The sequence below is a fragment of the Halichoerus grypus genome, chromosome 12 (genome assembly GCF_964656455.1).
Source record: "Halichoerus grypus chromosome 12, mHalGry1.hap1.1, whole genome shotgun sequence".
Taxonomy (NCBI): domain Eukaryota; kingdom Metazoa; phylum Chordata; class Mammalia; order Carnivora; family Phocidae; genus Halichoerus; species Halichoerus grypus.
In genome coordinates, this window is record NC_135723.1 from 77,663,860 (window position 1) to 77,677,844 (window position 13,985).

The 13,985-nt window shown below is 37.8% G+C and overlaps 1 protein-coding gene across 4 annotated transcripts in view; it reads left to right on the plus strand.

Annotated features, from left to right (window-relative positions):
- CPED1 (cadherin like and PC-esterase domain containing 1) overlaps positions 1-13,985 on the plus strand; it is a 265,948-nt gene that overhangs the window by 152,805 nt on the left and 99,158 nt on the right. The gene's annotated exons all lie outside the window — the stretch shown is intronic.

Below are 13,985 nucleotides of genomic sequence, written 5' to 3' on the forward strand. Positions count from 1 at the left end.
CCAGTGGCCCCCCCAACTCTTTAGGATCTCATTCTTCAGCAATGGGGGGCAGACTTTCACTGACATTCCTGTGTTTCTACCTCGTCTACCCCACCCCCACCCCAAAGGCTTGAGAATTATTTTTCCAGACCTCATAGGTTATTTTAAATTTAAATTACTGCTAGAGTTAAGAGGCCCTGATTTCACAGGTTTAAGAAAAACCAGGAAGGGAAATTTTTTCTTTAAGTGGAATAACCTTTCTTAAATACTTTGATCAAAATATTATTTGTACAGTCTGATTTTGAGTCACAGTTTACCACTTACACGTTGGAGAACTTGGGCAGGTTTCTCATCCCTCAGATAGGGATGTAATAGTACTGATCCCATAGAGTGGTTTTAAGGAAAAACTGAGTTAATATTGTTGGAGTTTGGAATATACACGTTTGCAAAATATAAACAGATAAATAAAATGCCTTCAGGTTGGTATAAGAGGAAAGTTTAAGACAGGCTTAAAAAAAAAAAAAACTGAGGTCGACCAAACTGAATTGGAGATTTTTAAATTGCTTATATTTAAGGTTAGATTTAATAAGACAGAAACATGAAGGGCTTTGCAGAACAACCACCTCTGCTAAATTATACAATAAATTTTACAGTAAATGTAATAAATGAAACTTCCAGATTTAAGTGTGAAGTTTGTCCTAAATGTGTTTTAATTTCAATAGTTGCACAACTAATTTTGTATGTATGACCCCTTGACCTCACATGGGCAGTCTCATTGAGAGACTGAGAATTAGAGAGTTATTTCACAAAGAGAGAGGAAGTATTTCTTTGCCAAGCACAGGGACACCCTTTCACAGATATTATCTGGTAGATTCCATTAAAGGTAAGGAGATCAATGTTCCCTTTGCCATTTTTATAAATAAGCAGCAAAGGACAAAGATACCTATGTAACATCAGACAGAAAGTATAACTATAATGTAATTTAATTTTTTAGTGTGCATAATCTCTTTTCAAAAAGTATCCATCACTTTTGAAAGCCATCACTTCAAAAGACAATATAAACATATTCATACCTGATAATGACTTAAATGAGAAAATGTGTTCCATTCTATACATTCACATCATAATTCAAACCCAAACAGCTAACCTCCCCCCACTTGTTTAAAATCAGAATTTGTTCCAAATGACATTTGGGTTTTTCCCAAATGCTAATACATCTTCACAGGTGAGAGATTTGACACTTTTGAGACTATTTAAAATGCGTAGTATCTAACATTTTTTTCAGGGCTTTCCATGTGCCGGGTTCTATTCTAGTTGCTTTACATTCATTCACTCAGTTCTCAAAACCAAACCAAACACTGACAAAGCAAATACTTTGATAACGCCCAGTGATTTTGCAGATGGAGAACTGGAGTTACAGAGAACATGCCCATAGTCACATAAGCTGCCCACAGAGCTACTGGTCAATCCCACTGCTAGAGACACGCCTGCCTACTCGCAAAAGTAGTAGATAGAGCCCATTGGGGAACCCAGGCAGCCTGGTTCCAGAGCTCTGCTACCTACTAGCAGCAGGCTCTGCTCCTTACAAGCTCTGCTCTTAGTCACTGCATCCCACTCTGAAACTAGATGCTGAAATAAGTATATGGTTTCCAAAAGACTTTGGCCCCAAAAGTTAATTTGTAGGTTGTTATTTAGAATTTGTAGTTATTTATTTTTTTCTATAGAAGAAAATTTACAAGTGAGGTTAGGTTACAGGAAACATCCAAATCCTCCTAACATGTGATGTTTAATACAGTCAGAAGGGTCCTGAGGACGGGATAAGTATGCCAGGGGACTCTGCCATGATTCTTTGTGGGAGAAGGGCTCCAGTGGCCCAGGCCTTTAATGGGGAGATACCAGTAGAGGAGGGGGGATTAGCCAGGCATGTCTCCAGGGGCGGGATTGACCAATAGCTCTGTGGGCAGCAGATATATTTATTTTAAAGTCATTTGTGAATCTTGTATTCCAATGTCACACTAAACTTCAGAGTTGGGAAGATCTTGGCTATTCTACCCCTCATTCTGCATATGGATAAGCTTCCATAACTTGCCAAGATCTATCCTTAATAATTTACCAAGGTTCATTGCCAATCAGTGGCAAAGTGAGGATGAGAACCTATGGGCTGGTTATCAAACCTTTGGACAGTTAGTAGTTGTACTTTATGTAAAAGAACTTTTGGAATCCAGACCTTGACATGTTTCCTGAGATCTTGAGCCAGCTCCATATCCTTAAGTCTCCAATGCAAACTTGCTATTTCTAAATGTATTAAATGAATGATCAATTACAAATTTGCTGACCACTCTGCTTGACTAAAAATAGATCTCTGTTTCTTCTTTAGAACATGCACTCTATTTCATACCCTTATTTCTTAAGTCTTAGTGGCATCTTCTTGGTATAACAAAATATAAAAACTATAAATAAAATTTTTTAATGGAAAATAGGCATTATATTTAGAGGTAGTTGTAAATCATTATTAAAAAGAAAATCCTGGGGCGCCTGGGTGGCTCAGTCATTAAGCATCTGCCTTCAGCTCAGGTCACGATCCCAGGGTCCTGGGATCGAGCCCCGCATCAGGGTCTCTGCTCAGTGGGAAGCCTGCTTCTCCCTCTCCCACTCCCCCTGCTTGTGTTCCTGCTCTCTCTGTCTCTCTCTCTGTCAAATAAATAAATAAAATCTTTTTAAAAAATGATAAAAGAAAAGAAAAAGAAAACCCTCCTTGAGAGTGATGTCCCCAAAGATGAGACTTACTCTGGTAATCTGCAAATCTTCGATAGCCAATCAACAAATACATTTGTCTACGTCAACACTGGCACAGAATGAAAAATGATTCATGGAAAGCCCCCAAAATAGCAAGCATTGCCTAGGACTCTCTGGCATCCTCTTTCCCATGCTAAGTCCGTCTGTGATCACACCAACCCCTTTGCCTGGCCCACAGCCCTCCTTGCCAACTGGCCACATGCTGCTGATGAACAGCCTCTCACCCCTTTCATAACCAGAGCACAAATATTAGATGAATTTCCTTTGAACTTTGCTTCCTCTTGGCTCTTAATGTAGTCTGGCTCCTTACAAGAAACACTCCGGGTTCTGGGAGCCACAGATTCCCTTATTAATCACTCTTTTTTCCTGGATTGGCAAATATCAAAAGAATTTTTACACATCTCCAAGGTATTTGGTACATTGTATCATGATTGGAAACAATGTCCCATTTCTTAAATATTTAATTAGAATCTGTCCCTGCAATATGTGGAATTTTAACTACCTAGCCCTTAGAAGGAGTACTAAAGTTTTTCTGTATAACAATGATATCAATAACAATAAACCACAGTCATGTTCTACTTGATGCTTTCTCTGAGAACCTATTTCCTTAGACACCATCATGTGTAACTGACCAGACAATAGCCAATCCATATTTAACTCAACTTAATAAAATAATATGTGTTCCATGTTAGAAGGAAGCATCTAAAAGATTATATTCTTTTTAACACCATTATCCAGTAAAAACACTTTTAACCATAATAATAATAATTTCCAGCTGTCCTAAATCCTAAAAATAAAGCACCAACCCCCCAAATATATTTTGTTATTGAAACATGTGTAAACAATTATGAATATCTAAACCATACTGGCATTGGTTTTCAGGCTCTCTCCAAAACTGTAGGGAAAAAAATGCCTCTAATAAGTATGTTGATAGATACATCCTACTTCAAAAGTTGTTTTTGCAGACCCACAGAATAAAGATTTCGCTTTTTATATTTTAATAACAAATGTTATAAAGTTTAAATTTCATGTTCAAAAAAGAGTAAAAGGCATCCCTGCAGTTCATCTTTCTAATTTGAAAACTCAGATTTTTCAAAACTGCTCTGAGATCCAAGGGTACAGAGTAATGGTCTCTTCTCAGTGAGATTCCACTTCTCGGGAGATCAGAGACCTCTGACTTGATCAAAAGTTGGTGTTTGTTTATTCACTTTTTGTTTTGTTGTATTGTGCCTTTTCAAAAACAAAGAAAAGTACATGGATTCATTAGGTTAAGTACATGGATTCATTATGCCAAGAAAGTATTTGAAAGAATATACATGTTTAAATCTTAAAATGTGGGGCGCCTGGGTGGCTCAGTCGTTAAGGGTCTGCCTTCTGCTCAGGTCATGATCTCGGGGTCCTGGGATTGAGCCCCGCATCGGGCTCCTTGCTCAGTGGGAAGCCTGCTTCTTCCTCTCCCACTCCCCATGCTTGTGTTCCCTCTCTTTTTGTGTCTCTCTCTGTCAAATAAATAAAATCTTTTAAAAAAGTAAATAAATCTTAAAATGTTTAGTTTAAGTATATTTTTAAATGAAACTGCTTATTTTTTACCAGAATAAGCACTCACGACCTCATTCAAATCCTATTTTAAATAGAGTGGTTTCCCCTACCCATTAGCATGGTATTGTTCGAGATGGTGAATTCCTTGTGGGTATCTTTACTATGACATTAGAGTTGGTTAATAATCTGTTCCTGGAGCTTACTCTCTGTCTCAGTGCTACCTCTTTGCCTCTCTCTCTCTCTCATTCTCTTTATTACTTGCACATGCATTTACACACACACACACACACAAACACACACACACAGTTTCTCTAGACCTAATGTCTAGAAGGCTTGTTTGTTTGTCTAGAAGGCTCCACATGTCTAGAAGGCTTGTTTGTTTGTTTGTTTTTTAGAGAGAGAGAGAGCATGCACACAAAGGCAGAGGAAGAGGGAGAGAGAGAATCTTAAGCAGGCTCCATCCTGGGCATGGAGCCCAACTCGGGGCTCCATCTCACAACCCTGAGATCATGACCTGAGCCAAAATCAAGAGGTGGATGCTTAACAAACTGGGCCATCCTGCCCCTGCCTAGAAGGTTCTTAATTAATATTTATAAAATTAAATGATACTTCCAAGCTAGATACAAAATTAAATACATGTTCTGTTTTTTTATTATGCTCTAGGTCATATGAACAAGACCCTTTCAAAAATGTTAACATGCATCATTACATTTGTAACAGAATAATGATAGCATCATTCCTGTCCCTGAAGGTTACCAAATAATGCAGTTTCTAAATTCTTCATGTTTCAGTAAAAAGAAAGCCTCCTTCTTAGCCTCAGACTTTCACATACTCAGCAACAAGACAGGTATGAGGACACTGAAAGAGAAGAGCTGACCCATGGGTCTTGTATTCCTCGTGAGGACAGGCTACCTGCTCCCTTCTGCTCCCAAGGGAGGAAGGAAGAGGAGTCCTCACAGTTTCTCCTCTCTGAGGTAGTCACCTGTGATGTTTTGGAGATGACTTCAAGGAGAGAAAGGTGCTTGTTTACCTGGTTGGATGTCTGCTTAGCTGCAGAGTTTACGGAATGGCCTTGTCCTACCAGACAGGAAGAAAAGCTTTCTGAGACACTGCAGGTGGTGAGATTTGCCAGGCTGAGAAGGGGCAAGGACCTAGAGGTTTACCTGTACCTAGAGGTATTGAGGCATATCTAGAACTAAATGTATATCTGTCCCATGTCACAGCCTCCAGAAGCAAAGCTGTAGAAGGTAGAAGAAACTAGGTTCAGAAGGCTTATCAGGGAATCAGCATGGGACCAAAAGGTCCCTGAGGCTATAAGTATGTCAGGCTCCAGTGGAAAAGGTAGCTGAGACTCTCCAGGCTCCAGATAGCTGCTTCATCATCAGGGCTGATTTGAAAAGACACCCGTCTACATCAATGGTAGACAGTGAGCTACATCAACTGTGATGACCACTAAAAAGGATATCTCTTTTCTCCTCTCCTTCCTCCTGTCTCAAATCAAGAGGAGTGAGTTTAGGAGTGAGTTTAGGTGTTGGTCAGACTGAATTTCTATCTGGGGGCTCTGGGGGAGCATGGGTTTCCAAGCTCATTCAGGCTGTTACAGAAGTCAGGTCCTCGTGGCTGTGGGACTGAAGTTCCCATTTTCTCGCTGGCTGTCAGCCAAGGGCTGCTCTCCACATCCAGAGGCTACATGGGTTCCTTGCCATGTGGGTCCCTCTGTCTCCTACGCCAGCAATGGAGAATCTCTCACACCTGGAATCTCTCTCAGAATTTGTCTCTCTGTCTTCCCTAGACCTAGATCTCGCTAATTTAAGCTCAACTGATTTGGGACCTTAATTACATCTGCAAAATCCCTCCATTGCGACACCTAGGTTAGTGTTTGCTTGAATAACTGGAGGAATATGTATATATACCAGAGGCCAGGAATTGTAAAACTCTTTTAGAATTAAACCTATCACTCTCTCTATCCATCATAAACTCTAGGGGCTACAAATCACTTCCCTGGGGAAAGCTTTGGATCCAATATGAGATTAAACTTTTAGTGAATAGACCCAAGTCTTTATATTGAAAATGAGACTTTTTATAACTGGCAATGACTAAAGCGTAATGATAAAAGGCTTTAATGTCATTAAGGGAGTCAGGCCCATTTAAAAAGAGGATAGTTCAGTCAATGGAGTGTGATAATAGTACTAATTGGAAAGAATAAGATTTTTTCTTATTTATACCTTACAAGTTGAGACTCCTCAATCAAAACTATTATGCATGATTAGAATATAAGCTCATGCAGTAGAGCAGTCTATCATAATAAATGTCCATATGCCACGTGCTATGTTTGGCACATATTATCACTTCATATACATAACAACCATATGTAATGGGTACTATTATCACAGCAAACAAGGAGCAGACCTGGGACTTAAATTCAGGTCTATCTGGTTTTAAAGCTCATGATATTGAATCTTATACAATTAGCTGCTCTTAAACTACTAAAGTATTTTTACACCAGATGACAAATAAGGAAACCTGCTTAGCCATAAAGTAAAATGCCTATTATCAGAGCTTTGGGTGTTTTCGTAATCAAATCATGTTCTGCCCCAAATAAATTCCTCTAAGCCTGATATACAGAGTATGATTAGGCTTTCAAGCATGTGTTAGTTCTTATTCCAAGATTAGCAGTTTCCCTGCATTATGTTTGCATTTCTTTGTTTGCTTTTTACTTAAATGAAATAATTTAAGAGACCATAAAGTATTGCAAACACAAATCCTTCCAGAGGAGGGTAATAGATCTGACAGAATTTGACTTAATGTGAGTCAATAGAAAATGGCAGGGACAGTGACAAATGGAAAGGGTATGCCTGTTAAAAGTGAAGAGCAACTTACTCAGCTCAAGATGATCTTTGCCATTTTGGAATTCTGGTTCAGTATTGTCAGATCTTCCAAGTCTTCAAAAGAAATCAAAATATATGTATTTTAATGGAAGACCTCCCAAATTTGTATACTGGTAATACTTTTTAAAAAGGAACCCTCTCTCAGCCAGACAAATAAATAAAAATTCTATGGTCAGATTCAACTCACAGGCCATCAGTTTGTATATTCTGATATAACCCAATTCACTCATATTATAAACAATAAATTTAATCAGTGTGGGAGGTGGGAAGGATGTCAGTTGAGGAGAAAGGTTATAATGGTTAAAACAATTTATATTACTAGTGTTAAAAACACAACTTGATTTGGATTTTATAATAAAGGGGATTTGCTAGCTGATGTAACTGAAAAGTTGAGGGTTTTTTGTTTTGTTTTGTTTTTGGCTTCAGTTACAGTTTGATGTTCCCTGTTTCCTCTCCATCTCACCGCTGTGCATTCTAGTTGTTGCTTCTCCCTCAGACACCACCCCGGAGCCTTTGGGCAGTGTGGGTCCTCTCTCATGTCTACACATGGCTCTGGCCATACTAGACTTTATATCCTCAGATCACATCCCTAGGAGTTCTTGAAAAATCTGCACAAATCTCATTATCTTTGATCAGATTTTATGCCCAACTATTTACTATTGATTGACTTAAGCCAGTGATATCTATCTCTAGAACTGGTAAGAAGTCAGCCTTCCAAAGCTCATAGCTAAGTATGGACAAGAATCAATTACCAAAAGAAGTTAGGAATACCCTTTCAAGAGAGATGTGTGATGGGAAGCAAAGAACAGTTTCCATATAGGGTTCATCTTCTTCTGTGAATACTTCTTTCAGGCTCTAGGACTTTAAACCTGAGATGGCTATGAAATGCCAACCTCCTCATGGACTTCATCCACTTTTCCAACTGCACATGAACCACTTTTACTTAGATAGCTCTCTGTCACATTCAACATCTTTAATGTCAAACTTATTATTTCTTGCACCCTCTTGACTTCCACAACCTTCCATCGATTAGTCAAGGGCTTTGGGTGCAAGAAATAGAAATGAATTCTGGCTAACCTGAGCAGGAAATGAACATATTTAAAACATATCTGGTAACTTACAGAATCAATCTATTGAGGGACGACTAAAGAACCAGAAAACAGACAGGAATCAAAGGAAGTGGAAGAAGCCACGGACAGTGTCACACCGTGAGAACCATCTGGTCTGGATGTCACTCCTAGCACCATCACTCCCACTGCCACTGGACACCCTCCCTCTTCCAGGTCCTCCCTCTTCCAGATCCTCCAGGCTGCTGCTTCTGCCATTCCAATAAATGAATTCAACACTGTCACTTCTTATTCATATCATTTGCTCCAAAATCAAAGTCTTGGGGTGGGACATGCAGTTGGCCAAATTCAGATCATATGCCCTTGTCCAATTTATCAAACAGATGGAACAGTGTAGGGCTTTCCTAGTAGAGGAATTCTCCTGAATGAGAAAAGATTGAGTAACAGGTAGTGAAAGAAATGACAAATGTCTCCAATTCTGGTATTTTGTTGAACCTCACAACAGGAAGACAGATCCTGGTTCTATATATGTAAGTGTGTTCTCATACCTATAGCTCTCCAAAGACAGAATAAAAAAGGCCCTCTCCAGAGGCAACACATTTCCCTTTAAAGTATCCAAAGCATAGACTAGTTGAACACTTGGTGGCAAAATGAAAGAAAGAATTCAGGCATCACAAGCTTGGGTGGAGCCAATGACTTTTAAAAACCTCACTCATTTATACGTTGTAAAGAAATGGTTAGAAGGATATCCCACTCTCTGCTCCTGCTAGATGCTATGCTCTTACTTTCACTGTCAGTGTGTGTGTAAATACTGAGGAGCAAAAGTTCAGGATGTTACAAGTCTGATCTGAAGGGCATAAGATCCTGTGAGCCCTCCATTTTCCAGAAGACCCAGGGCCTGCCCCACTGTTGGCTACTCAGCCCAAGGTTTAAAGGGACTGTGGACCAAAGCAGATTTGAAGGATTAGACCCACAGCTTGCCATCCAATTCCTGTCTAGTCTACTATACTTCTTGAGTTCACTTCCATCTAGATCTTTGTTTAAGTGTCACTGATTGCATGTGCACATTGTAGGGACTTATGATACCCTCCCCCATTTTTACCAGGGCTCACTGCCCTTGCTAACATCAGCCGCCTTCACGTTCCTTTCATTCCTCTCCTGTCACTACTTTTCCTTATACTAGTGATTCTCAAACTTGAGTGTGCAGCGCAATGTCCTGGAAGGCTTGTGAAAGCATGGCTTGCTGGTCCCAGCCCATTTCTGACTCAGTAGGACTGAGGTGGGGCCCAAGACTGTGCATGTTTAACCAGTTTCCTGGTGATGCTGATCCCCAGCCTCTGGTCCAGGAACTGGACTTTGAGAACCATAGCTTTTTACCATCCCTGAGGTATGCCTTTCTTTCTCATGTAGAAAGCACCTGCTTTTAGGATTATGTAGCTCAGGTGCATGCTCTTTTCAATACAGTTCTTCAGTGGCCCATTTATTTGCATGATAAGAATGCCTGTATCTTTATCTCTCAAAAAACTCTTGCTGTGTGTGAAAACACAAATTTCTAGGTAATGTCACCAGGAAGATAGTTTTCCAGGGAACAAAGTAAATCCCTTCTGTAGTGCTTCGCATAACTTGACTTTCAATCGTGTATTGATCAATCTGTATTCTTTCTGGCACAAATATGTTTTCATTCTTTTTCTTACCATTTTCTAACCTTTCCTATAAGTGATTCTGAACAACAAAGATTTTTTTGTGTGTTTTTTTCTTGAATTCTCCAATACTGTCAAAGGCATTTATGTTTTGCACATGTAACATATTATATCAGATTATTTCAATAATTATTTCGATAACATAAATTATGTTTTTTAGTTTCATTTGCCCTTGTTAAATATAATTGAAACCTATGAAAACAAAAAGAAACAAAACAAAACAAAAAGGAAAACTTCACCAAATACCAGATAAAAGACATATCATAGAAAGTAGTATATTTTGGATAAAAATTTTAAGAATCCAGTAAGTGCTTTTTTTTCTTATATTGTTTTGTTTGTTGTATCTATTTTGGTAGGAGCAACTTCTAAAAGCAAAAGTACACTTCTTTTTGTCAAATTTTAAAATTTTGAAACTTCTAAATTGTTCAGTAATGAAAATAAAATCTGTGCTCATTAATAGACCAGACTCATGTTTGGTGACACATTGCTGTATGAATATATTCAAATAATCTTTATCCCACTCCTCCTACTATTCAGTCATGAAAGAGTGATGATACGTTTAGCAATCATTTGACCAATCTGTACGTCATTAGAAAGTCTTTTTCTTAGAAATTCTTCTCCTCTACACTCCAATTTCCTTCTCTTTCATTCTATCCCGAGTCTCAAGAGTCCTCACCACAGAGTTCACAACACATCCCCTGCCTACTTCTGTCCTCTGGATGATTAACCACCACTGAGTCTAAAGTTTCTAAGTTATTTTTTCTTTCTTTTTCTTCTTTTATAGTATTTGGGTTGGGAGGAAATAAAATTTTTACTATTCAGAAAAACTCTTAAAATATTTTAAGAATGGAATTTATAAAGTCCAAGATTTCTTTTGATTCTGGCTTTCACTAAAATCATTTGTATTTCATTTGTAAAATGTCTACATGGTCTCTTCAGAATCAAACCAAAATATGATTTCATGTATTTGTGGCTTTTATAAACTCCATGCTATACAGAGTCATCCAAGTTTTTAGAAATGCTGTCACGTATATAGCTATTTTCACAAATCAACATCCTTCTTATTAAATCAGTTTAGTAAATCTGATTTTTTCACTTTAGAATGCTAATTGAGTGAACAAAATCTACCTACCACCTTTGCCAATAGGTCCTCTTTGAGTGAATGGTATTTTTTTTAAAGACCATTTGCTTACAAGACATTCCACCAAAAGACATTTTTTAAAGACCAATGTTTACAAGACATTCCACCAAAAGACCACATTTTTTACAATGTTATTCAATGATACACAGGGATTAGGTGTGGCATCAGAAGACCTGGGTTTCTGTGCTGGGTCTATCACTTGTTATCTCAGTAACATTGAGTTGCCACATAACTTCTCAGAAAATTGCTAATGATCTGTAAAATGGAGATAATAGTTTTTGTCCCAACCTGTTTCCCTGGGTTGTTGTTAAGAATAAAATGACAATGGATAGAAAAGCCTTTTGTAAACTAGAAGTTATTATTGAGATGAGAGATATTGCATTATATTCATTTATATATAAGGCATATTGATTACTTTTAAATGATTCCATTTATACTTTTGGGGGGTTTCAGTTAAACATTGTATTCTAATATCATACTCTACCAGAGGAAAAGCTGGGGTTTTCTTTGACAATAAGCTGAAATCTGTAACCAAATTGGGTGAGCCCGTATTGTAAAACAGCTCATGATGATGTTCTCTCTGCCAATTCCAAGGAGATGTTTATCTTTGAATTTTAAGAGGTGAAATTATTTTGGTTCCTTTTATCTTAGAGTAATTCCATGTTTCTTCTTCCTTGTAAAGTTAAGAATCATGTGGTAAAAAAAATATACAATAGGCTATGACATTTTCCTAAATGCTACAGGAAATAAATGTAGAAAAAAGTTCTTTAATGTAAAAATTCCTAAGTGTTAACAGATCATGAAAATCAGCAACAACTGTTGTGCCGCGGATCATGATCTACAAGTAGAGGGCAGATAATTCCACAGAGATGAAAAGAGTGCGTCTGGTGTTTGAGGTGTGGCCACATTTGACTTTCATGTCCTTTGGGGACACGACACATTTTGTGGAAGAAGAAAGTTCACGCAGCTGCCTTCGCTAATCAGTCAATATGGTCCAGCCCCTCAGGGAGGAAGGCAAAGGGAGCTACACTCTGAGACCCACCAATCTTGCTGATTAACAGCGAATATGCTGGTAAAGTCACCCTCTAAGTCTGTCTAGCCCATCAGGCCTAGAAATGTAATTTAGATGATTATCTCCGTGCCCATTAAACCTTGTGACCTATTGCAGTTCGTTTGAAGTCTGCCTGCTTACACTTGTTAATAGGAAAAAAAGAAGGATTAACTCAGAGGTCATGAAATCAGAGTGCAGCCAGGATGATGATGGCAAAAGAGCATAAGAAACTTTCCTCTGCCCCCGTAGGAAAGAGGAAGAACCTTAAGAATAAGGGGCTGTCAACAGAATTCATTTCTTTATGGAAAAAGGAGTCCTTTGGAACGTAACCAAGAGTGAATCCTTCACCCTCTGCTAGTTTCTGCCTGTTTGTGTAATTTATAGGCATCATATTCTAGCAAGGTGGGATATCAGGTTTAAGATCATGGGATTGTTGAAAAGGATCACCGCACAGAATCTGACTGAGAAACATAATGCAGATAATAGATCTGCATCTATAACTATGTGAGGCAGATCCCTTCACAGATCTGGGATCTGTTATAGAAGTTAAACAATTTGGTGTGAAAGAACCTACTAGAAAACCTAAACAATTTTAAGGTATAAAAGAACCTACTCGAACCCATTAGTTTTAGCTCACCTCGAGAGTCTATTGACTTTAAACTTGCAAGAGCTGAGCTCAGTTCCCGAGGTCCTTGCTCGGGGTAGCTTCTCTTTGTATGCAGTGTGCATCATTCCTGGCAGACTTTTTAGACACCATCGTAGCATAAATATTTACTACTGGTCAGAGTTTTAATATGTGGAGAGAGTTGCTCAAATAAAAGCTGTTTATCAGCTGACCTCTTTACCAATTGCATATTTAAACTTTCACTTTATGAAAATCTGAGATGAATTCTTAAAATTCACAGTTCTTAAAACATTGGTGAGTAGACTATTTCAAAATAGTCTTCCCCATCCAAAGGATCAAAATTCTGGATTCTCTTAGCACATTTAAGACATGATTTTAATTGCCGAAACAAGTTCCTACATAATTTTTTGGAAGCAAGACTATTTGTAAAGCTAGACATTTTAATATGACAAACTCTACACATGTTTCATGGTCATAAGAAGTGGGAAAATCCAGCTGAAGTTTAAAAGCTTAACTAGGTCTTTTTATTTTCTAAATTCATAATGGATGATAATAATTGCAATTAATATCAAATACAATGTCAGTGTATGTGCACATACTTGCAAAATTCTCTTGTGAAACAGCTTTAAAATTACAATTTTTTTTAAAAAATATGAAATGCAATTGATATACAAGTCAAAATGCATGTATGAATGAATATGTATACAAGTTTCAACATTAAATAGATTTCAGGTCATCACGTTTTATAAAACTGTCAAACAAATTAATAAGCTGCCTATAGCTTTCACAAATAAGTTAAAATTAGCTTTAATCATACTCCTAAGAAAGTGTTAAAATGGCTGTAAAATTAAAATAAATTTATTAAGTTCTATAAGGAAGGTAATAGATAAAATTAACTTTAATTAAGAAACAACTTTATTTATACTTTTGAAATTGTTGGTCCTGTTTATTTTCCTTTTTAAAATGTGTTTTTGTTCTTAAATACAGTTTTCTATTTTATATTAAGAACAGTATAGCATTGGGACACCTGGGTGGCTCTGTTGGTCAAACGTTTGCCTTCGGCTCAGGTGATCCCAGGACTCTGGGATCAAGCAGGCATCAGGCTCCCTGCTTAGCGGGGAGCCTACTAATCCCTCTCCCTCTCCCCTCCCCCATGCTCCTTCTCTCAAATAAATAAATAAATAAAATCTTAAAAAAAA